Source organism: Sceloporus undulatus, chromosome 1 (genome assembly GCF_019175285.1).
Source record: "Sceloporus undulatus isolate JIND9_A2432 ecotype Alabama chromosome 1, SceUnd_v1.1, whole genome shotgun sequence".
Taxonomy (NCBI): Eukaryota; Metazoa; Chordata; class Lepidosauria; order Squamata; family Phrynosomatidae; genus Sceloporus; species Sceloporus undulatus.
This window is the reverse complement of record NC_056522.1, coordinates 177153642-177162977: the sequence shown is the minus strand read 5'-3', so window position 1 is coordinate 177162977 and position 9336 is coordinate 177153642. Positions and strand designations below refer to the sequence as shown.

At 43.4% G+C, this 9336-nt stretch overlaps 1 pseudogene; it reads left to right on the top strand.

The window, feature by feature from the left end:
- The first annotated feature begins 6884 nt into the window (after positions 1–6884).
- On the top strand, positions 6885–7022 carry LOC121920059 (annotated as a pseudogene).
- Positions 7023–9336: the final 2314 nt, after the last annotated feature.

The window sequence follows — 9336 nt, the reverse complement described above, 5'->3', positions numbered from 1 at the left end:
GGAGAGGGACAGATGGCAGAGGGATGTGTGCCATCCACCTGTATTGTGTTTTATTGGTGAAAATGGCAGTGTGTGTGTGTGTGTGGGGGGGAGCATTGCTCTTCCAATTAAGAATTCTGCCTTCTCAATTATATTCCAGGTGAGGTCTGACCAAAGCAGAATAGGTTGGTACTATTACTTCCCTCACACTATACTTCTATTGATGCAGCCTAGAATCACATTGGCTTTTTTTGGCTGCTGCATCACACTGTTGACTCATGTTCAACTTGTGGTCTACTAGTTCTCCTAGACCCCTTTCATGCGTACTGTTGTTAAGGTATGTGTACCCCATATATCCTATATCAATACATTTCATTTTTTCTGCTTAAGCATAGTTCCTTACTTTTCTCCCTGTTGAAATTTGTTTTTTAGTTTTGGTCCAGCTTTGTAATCTATTAAGGTCATTTTGAATGTTGATCCATTCTTCTGGGGTATAAGTTACTCCTCCTAATTTGGTATCACAAAGCATCCCTGACAGATGGCCATCCAACTTTTGTGCAGTTTCTGTTTAAAGACCTCCAAAGAAGGAGACTCTACACTCCAAGGGATTGTGTTCCACTATCAAACAGCTCTCACTGTCAGTAAGTTCCTCCTAATGTTGAGCTAGAATCTCCTTTTTTGTAGCTTGCATGCATTACTCTGGGTCCTATTTTTTGGAGCAACAGAAAACAAGCTTGTTCCATCCTTAATGTGACACCCCTTGAAATATTTAAACAGGCTATCTTATCACCTCTTAACCTTCTCTTCTCCAGGCTAAACATCCCCAGCTCCTTTGCCATTGCCTTCCCCTGAGGAGACTGAGAGAGTGTGACTTAGCCAGGCCCAAATGCTCCCCCCCAAACCCTATGAATTCCCTGGCTTCAGACTACCCTCTTCTGCTCATCCCCCCCCCCCCCCCGCCGCCGCCGCCAAACCCAGGTTTACTGTAGCTGAAAGCTCCCTAGGATCTCCAGTGCTCAGCATCTGTGCCCACTTGCAGGGCATAAGGACTGCAGAAGGGAGGGCACTTTATTTTGAGCCAGCATGGTGTAATGGTTAGAGTGTTGGGCTATCACTCTGGAGAGCAGGGTTCGAATTCCAGCTTGGCCATGTAAACCCACTGGGCGACCTTGGGCAAGTCACATTCTCTCAGCCTCAGAGGACGGCAATGGCCATCCTCTGAGGCTGGCCATTGCCAGCCTCCTGAACCCCCTGAACAGACCTTGGGAAAACTTTATGGTGCCTTGAACTGATTTTACACGAGCTTCCATGAACTAACCCCCACCTTTTTGTGACACTGATTGTTAGAATCCAAAGACATAGCCATGCTAGTCTGAAAAATCAGCATGCAAAGGAATGTTGTGGCACCTTTGGGACTGACTGAAAGGAAGAAGTTGGTAGCATAAGCTTTCATAGACTTGAGCTGACTTCCTCTACAAAAGCTCATGCTACCAGTTGTTCTCTCAGTTGTTCTCTTGTTCGATTCCATGCCATGGTGCTGAAGCTCAGTGTTTGCCCTGGAAATGAAGATAAACCTCCACCGCACCTCTGCAGCCCATCACTCTCAATATGCTCCCACTTCTCAAAAACAGCATCCATTGGCCATGGAGCCCAAAATGGTGACACATATGCCTAGAGACTGCTGCCACACTGCAGAATTAATGCACTTTGACACTGTTTTAACTGTCATGGCTCCGTCCTGTGGAGCCTTGAGATTTGTAGTTTGTTTTGGCAGCAGAGCTATAAATCCCACAATTCCATAGCATTGAGCCATAGCAATTAAATCGGTGTCAAACTGCCTTAATTCTGCAGTGCAGATGCAGACAGAGACTCTCTGCGGTCCCTTTCACACTACCCAGTTATTGCTCCCTAATTCTAACTGCCGTGGCTGTGTCCTTTGGAATCCTGGGGTTTGTAGTTTGGTCAGAGGCACCAGAGGAACCCCCTGGCAGAGAGGATTACAAAGGCTCCTCCCTGCAACTCCAAGCCCAAGATTCCATAGGACAGAAGCATCATAGTTAAGTGGAATAATTGTGCTATAATTCTGTAGTGTAAATGGGCTGTTGATTCCTTGCAAGGAGTGTAGGCCAGATGCTACTTTGACAGCACAATTAAAGTGGAACGATATCACCACATTATTCAAATATTCAGTGGCTGTTCCAAGGCTTTGGAACTCCCTCCCTAGAAATGTTAGAATGGCTTCTTCTTTGCTTGCCTTCCACCAGCAAGTAAAAACCTTTATTGGCAGGCTTTATGGAACTAACTATAGTGGGCTTTTAATTGTGTGCTATTTTGTTGGTTTTTATATTTTGTTTTAAATAGATTTTAAAACCATTGTTATGCAAAATGCAAGGGTCCTGACAGGGCACCCGCACTTAATATTCAAACAGGGGTTTTTTATTAGCTCAGATGACAACAGCTGAGAGGACTTAGACAACTAAAGCGGTGATCTAGCCTGTGTATAACAGTTATAAGAAACAGGTCTCCAGAGTGCAGGTTTAATGTAGTGTTATTTATAAGTAAAGGAAATCACCATTCACATGAGACACCCACTCATGCATACATTCAAGAACTAACAATAAAGGTGGTAACAGATAGTAACTTAAAGGGGTTTCCAGAAGGCAATACTGTACCGATTCCAGACACGAGATGGAAAATGGCTCAGCAGCTGCCTTAGGATCATGGCATGGCCAGTCTATGCAATACAGTTTGTACTGTGTTTTTAGACTGTAAACCACTTTGAGTCCCAATTTTGGGAGGAAGTGAGGTAATAATAATAATAATAGAGTCAGGTGGGATCTAGATAGAGTGCCAGTCTGATCTCAGACAAGACCAAATTGGAGGTGCACTTGGCAGGCATTTACAGAGCGAAACATATTCCTTGGTGGGTTTTTGGGGCATAGAAGCATTTCCAGTAGGGAAGAGTGAGCAAAGAAATTGAAAATGGTTGGACTATCAATGCAAATGCCCCTATGCTGAGCCTACCTTACAGCAAGTCAATTCCCCACACTGGGTCTCCCATGCAGCTATGTGCTTTAAACATCCCATGTCTGATATCAATTTGATATTGGCAGTGAGGTGGGATGCAGAGGGCTAGAGCTTGGGGTAACACAGTTTTAATTCTATAGATTAAGTGTGTGTGTGTGTATTTACTGATGTTTCTGTATGTATTTTGCTCTATAGTTGTTTTAATATCTTGTAATCTGCCTTGGGAAGATGGTGGGATATAAACGAATTAATAATGAGAATAATAATAATGATTTTTATTTATTTATTATTTATTTATTATTTATTGATGGTATTTATACCCCGCCCTTCAGCTCTAATGGCTAGCAGAATGGCTTACAATTATTATTTTGAATTAGACGGTTCCCTGCCCTCAGGCTTACAATCTAAAAGACACGACACAAAAGGAAAAGGGAATGGTGGTGGGAAAGGGGATGAGGTCCAGTGGTTCTTCTCTCCCTCTGAGGCTTGGACCAAGGCAGATGGACTGTAGGGAGGGCTCTTCTTCAGGCTAGCCCTGATGGAGCTGGGCCTGCCCTCTCAGGCTGGAAGATGACAGTTATGGAGGGAGGAGCCTCTTTCTTCAGGCTAGCCCTTTTGATGGATCCAGTTCACATGGAGTGACATCACGTGATGCACATGCCATGTGTGAGTCACCTTCAGTTGTTTATTAGCAGTGAGCACCTAGTACAGCAGAAGTGGAGAATCTTTGGCTCCTTTGGACTTCAGATCCCATCATGTCAATTGTTAAGGAAATATGATTATTACAGTCCAAGTAGAGGACTGAAGATTCTCAGTCTGTTATGGAGGAGCTTGAAAAAGCAAGGGCTTTCCCCACTGGCACAACATAACAACATGAATCGTACAGCTATTGCATCGATCCAGTGCTTTCTATAAATATGAAAGAAATGGGTCATTAGTGAGAAAGTCGTCATTAGGAGATATTGAAAGTGGCTCCGTTTTGTCTGCAGTCAGACAGCAATAAATGTCAAAGAGCCTGATGATGTTAGCTTGTCGTGGAGAAGCTAGACTCTGGGGCAAAATGTAGTAACAAGGCCCTTCTTTTATACCCCAACTTCAAATGCCATCAGCTGGTAACAGCATATGGCGTACTGACAAAATAAACGTACAGTTTAAAGTACATTATGAAAATAAGTCAACTATTATTTAATCACCTATTCACTGGACAAGCTAATGGCATATAGAAGGAAGATAAAAATGATAATAGAACTTACATAATATCATTTTCCAAAATTATAAATATAAATTAAAGCAACATTCACATAATCCAAATGAAAATTCCATATTACAATAATTAATGAATTATCCAATAATTAAAATAAGTAACTTGAACAACCCACTCCTTCCTTTCCTTTTGGTAAATGTCTTAACTTGTCATGGGAGCTTTCAGCAGTCCTTTCATCAGTTTCAGTTTACCAAAAGAAGGGTTGCTTGATAGGTATCCTTAAGATAGTGCATGTTTTGGAAAATAAAGATCTTCCAGGTCCTCAGTATACATTTGTGTTAAGGCAATCAGTTTGCAGTTCCTGCCTTGCTTTTGTTTTGTTTTGTTTTCCCACACAGTACTGAGATTATTGAAGCAAAATCAGCCATTGGCCCGGTACAGATAGGCCTTTTGTGACACCCTCATCACATCCTAGGGTTGCCTGGGTGCGGAGTGCCAACATGCCCCACAACCCTCGCATGTGATGAGGGCATAACAATGGTGGAACCCTGTATACATGGGTACCATCATTGTTACGTAAGCGCTGCACAGCACCCACACAGTGCAGCACAGTGCTTAAGTACCAAGTGAGCCAGTGGCTTTTCGCGAGTTCTTTTCCCTGCACAGGGAAGCCACGTGGTTTGGTGGCTGCAGCTTCTCTGCGAAGGAAAAACAGGTGCCGGCAGGCCTCCCTTTTTGGGAGGTCTGTACCACGCCATTGGTAACTTTCAGGCTGGCAAAACCGCTTGAGGAATATAGTGAAGGCCTAGTCCTTCTTTCTCACACTTAGGTGCGGTACACACAATGCTAAAGCGCTGTGCTGATGCCGTACTAGGGTTAAGGGACCGCAGGGCAACCACACGGTCCCTAACCCTAGTATGGCACAACGCCGTAACAACGGTGGTGCCCCGTGTATACAGGCACTGCCATTGTGATGTGACGGATCCATAGCCCCATTGGTGCACTCGCGACATCCGCCCTGTGGGGCAAAAAGAACCCACCTTTCACGAGGAAAAACAGGCACCAGCAGGCCTCCCTTTTGGGGAGGTCTGTACCGCGCCTTAGAGATGCTACTTCCTCCATAGTTATAGTTCTCAGCTAAGGAAGCACTGTAGCTCTTGAGCACAGCCCAGGGAATGCTCAGAATAGCCTTTTTATTTGACTGGAAGACTGAAAGTTCATGGTAAAAGATTGGAGGATAGGTACAATTTTTTCATTTACTATCTAACTTTAGGCATGATGAACCAACTTGATGAAGGCAGGAATGAAATGGGTATTCAACAATTTCCTGAATGTGGTCACAATTTGGTGTTCATGAGCACTGGGGAAACACTGATGGGGAGAAAAACAGTGTGTGTGTGTGTGTGTGTGTTTTTGTTGTTGTTGTTCTAAGTGCATCCAGCGGCGTCCCCTCATTTAGTGACACTTGGTGTGGTGGTGGGGCTTCTGGAGGCAGGGAATCCCCTGTGTGTCCCCCAGTAGGCTTGAAAAACCCCTGTGCCAGGCATAGGAGGTCCCTAAATGCCCTGCGCTGGGCTCAAGAGTGACCGTGTCGGCCAAAACAGTGCCCGTGGGAGGTGGAGAGCCAATCTGGTGACACCCCCTTCTTTGGTGTCACCTCCGTTCTGGCTTTCACCCCCCCACACACACACACACCCAGCACAGCAAAACAGTACAGCTTTGTCAACTCGCCCAGCTCTCTAAGCACAACTGTCCAAGGCAAAGTTGTTCACTCATACTAACTAAAATTGTGCAATTTTTATAAGTGTCTGAATGGTTCAACATTAATAAGGGGAGAATGGGGTAGAAATTTCTTGAATGCTAAGCCTGTGAAACTTAACTATGAAAGCTGCAACTATATTATCCTCCAGTTTGCTTCATCCCCACCATGGCTCTGCTCTTTCAGGGAATCAGAGTAAGCAGACAGGTCAAAAAAGAAGGGGATCATTGACTCAAAGTCCAGAGAATTCAAGGAACAAGTTGTGCAAAAATAAAAACAGTCAAGAAAGAGTGGTGGAGGAGGAGGGCAGGCAGCAGGAGAGGAACACTCTTGGTAGGGATAAAGCAGTTTTTTTAGGGATGAGAAGGAATTGGGGAATGAGAGTAGACAGGCAGGTCAAAAAAGAAGGGAGCACAGACTCAAAGCCAAGAGAGTCCATTGTTTGACGGTTCCTTAGACTACAGGGTAAAAGGGATTTTATAGCGATTTTGGCTGCATGACTTGGAGCTTCTATCAAGCAAGACTAGAAAATGAGTCCCAAAACAAAAGGTGCAATACAACTTTATTTATTAATTCCTGGTATCTAATCCATCTATTCCTGTGCTATCTTGTCCCACATTTTCAGAAAGTTGTGCAAAATGAAACAGTCATGGCAGCAGCAGACCTACAACTCTGCAGAAAGTTGTGCAGTTCTGAGCAAAACTGTGAATTTATAACTGTGAAAATACAGTTTTAAAATGTTGTGGTGAATTTTCTGTCCTTTGTTAAAGAAAAAAACCCTGAATATTTCAACACTATGGAAAGAATTACTGGTGCCTATTCCTTGACATATGTTGAGAAGTGGGAAAATTGAGAATAACTATTCCTAGTGTTACCCAAAAAGTAGAGAGGGACCTGGAGATCCCAACAACAGTGATACCTTACTTGGTAGGGGAGATACCATGATCATGAAGGTAGTTTTTCTAGGGTGAGGCTCACCCATTGCACTCTGGGTATGCTGACCTCTGCGATTTCCCCAAATGTGAGAAACATGTCTGCATAATTTGGGGGGATTTATTCACTCAGCAGGGGGGCCTGCAATAGGCGGATAACCTTGAGAATCATTTTCACTTGTGTATAGCAGTACTAACTGGGGGAGGAATGCAAGTTAATGAATATAGGTTTTATTCAGAAATATGCGAGAGAACACACAAACACAAGGTAACAATTCAATTTGGGACACCATACAAGGCTAACTGAAATAGAGGTATAGGAATTAAATAGTGGAGGCTTAGGATTGTAAAGAGGGTGATATTCCTGCAGAGGAATCCATGGGAAGTGGGGAGTGGCTCAGACGGAGTTTAAGGCGACACAGTGAGTGAAGAAGACCCTTTGTGCACATTTGAGGCTAAAGCTGGAGCTGATATTTATATCTGATTTCCTAGCCTCGAAATGTATTTGGTGCCATCCTGCAGTCTAATAAAGACCTAATAGTTTTTCCAGGGAATTGACAATGGGATTCTGGAAAGACAACAACTTTGAAGGACAACCCCAAGATGGATGTAGGGTGGATGACTCGGTGCATTTGTCTCCAGTGCAAGAAGATATGTAGAAAGCTGGGTGAGGGACAGCACAATCAGCAAAACCATATATTCTTTATTTTGGTATTACCTAGATCCTCCACATGTCTGGGTCAACATGCTTTCCCCATGGAAACCTTCCTAATGTTTCAAAGGTCATCGTGACCTATTAAAACATGCCTGACTCTAGATATCAAAATATAAAACTCCATTTACATCATGGGAGTGTTAGATATGCTAACACTAGTTGATGGCCTTTAGCCTTAGAAGAGTTTGTCCCATTGCCCCCACCCCTACCCCAGAAGAGAGATGCATTATGTGTGTATTGAATGTTTCATACAGTGGTTCATGATATATTGAATGTCAAAATGATAAAAATAGTTGTTTCTTTATGCTTATGAAAAATAATGGATTTGACTTTTTAAAATATTTTATCAAGATATTTTATGATGTGGGCTGATAATGATAACTCTAAAAGTAATGTTACCAAGCATGTTATGAGAGCATGAGTCATGCTTGCCATGAATCCACTTCTACACTATGCTTATTCTGTGTACTGATGGAACGTGTGCAGTTCACACATTTCCCCAATGTTCTGCAAATGCAGCAAAGGTTTCAGCCTGTACCACTTATTCCTTATCTGCTCACCCAGTCCACAGAGGGCAATTGCTGAAGCATCCCAGATTGTGAACTCTGCAATGGCTCCTTCCCACTTTCTATACTAGAGAAAAAGGGAAATGTATGAATCTCCCTGGAACCTCCCATTTTTGTGATTGTGGGCTATAGCATGAAGTGGAAACACAAATAGCAGGTGTCTGGACAAGTTCTGCAGACAGAAAATGCCTAGAGAAGGATCAGCATGTTAATTAAGAAGGGACTAGACCTCCTGGGAAACACTTGTTTATCAAAAAACAAATACAAAATCCCACATAAGCTGAGGGTATGCAGTCTAAAACTCAGCCTAACATACCATCTAGCCAAATAGAGAAATCATATGCTATTACCATAGTTCTGCATCTAACTTGGTTCTTCTTTGAAATACAGAATGTGTGGCTCTCTAGGAGGATGCTGGACCACCACTTCCATAATCTCTTGATCTATTGATTATACTGACTGGGGCTGGTGGGAGCTGGAGCCCAACAACATCAAGAAGCCACGGATTTGCTCCCTCTGGTCTCTTCCCCAGTGAAACAAAAGAATCATCACTCATTCTTCCTGATTTGACTTCTCCTTGCTGTACGGTCCCCTTAAAATGTATATTTCTCCCTTCCAAACACAAGTGTCCCCACATCAAAATGTGGTCAGGCTACTCCAGTGTCCCAGATATCCTTTCCTGCCTTTAAATCAAATAATCAATACTCCATATAATTTCCTTCTCCAATGGAAACATGATGACAAATTCTATCTAAACTTGTAGGGAAAATGTTAGCCATGCTGGCTAGGCCTAAGGGGAAGGTTGGTTGCTGTGTGTGTGTGTGTGGGGGGGGGGGGAAGCTGGGACTAAAGAGATTTGAATTCCGGAGACTGTACTTGCCTCCCCCCCCCCCAACTTTGCAGGTATTTTTAAGGCAGGCATCTTGTCAAAAGCACAAGCTTTTGGCATGAATACAAGGGCTTTTGCCCTGTGACTCTTAGCTGCAGCTTGACCTGCAATGAAGGCCTGTTTTACCAACTGAACCCAGATGTAGTGAACAGCAAGACAAACTACTAAACATTGGCCTTGGAAGCTCTTACAGAACAGTATGCTGCTTTCCAAACAGGAAAATAGAGAACTTATTTGATGGCATTTCATGAAGCCAGTTTTGGGT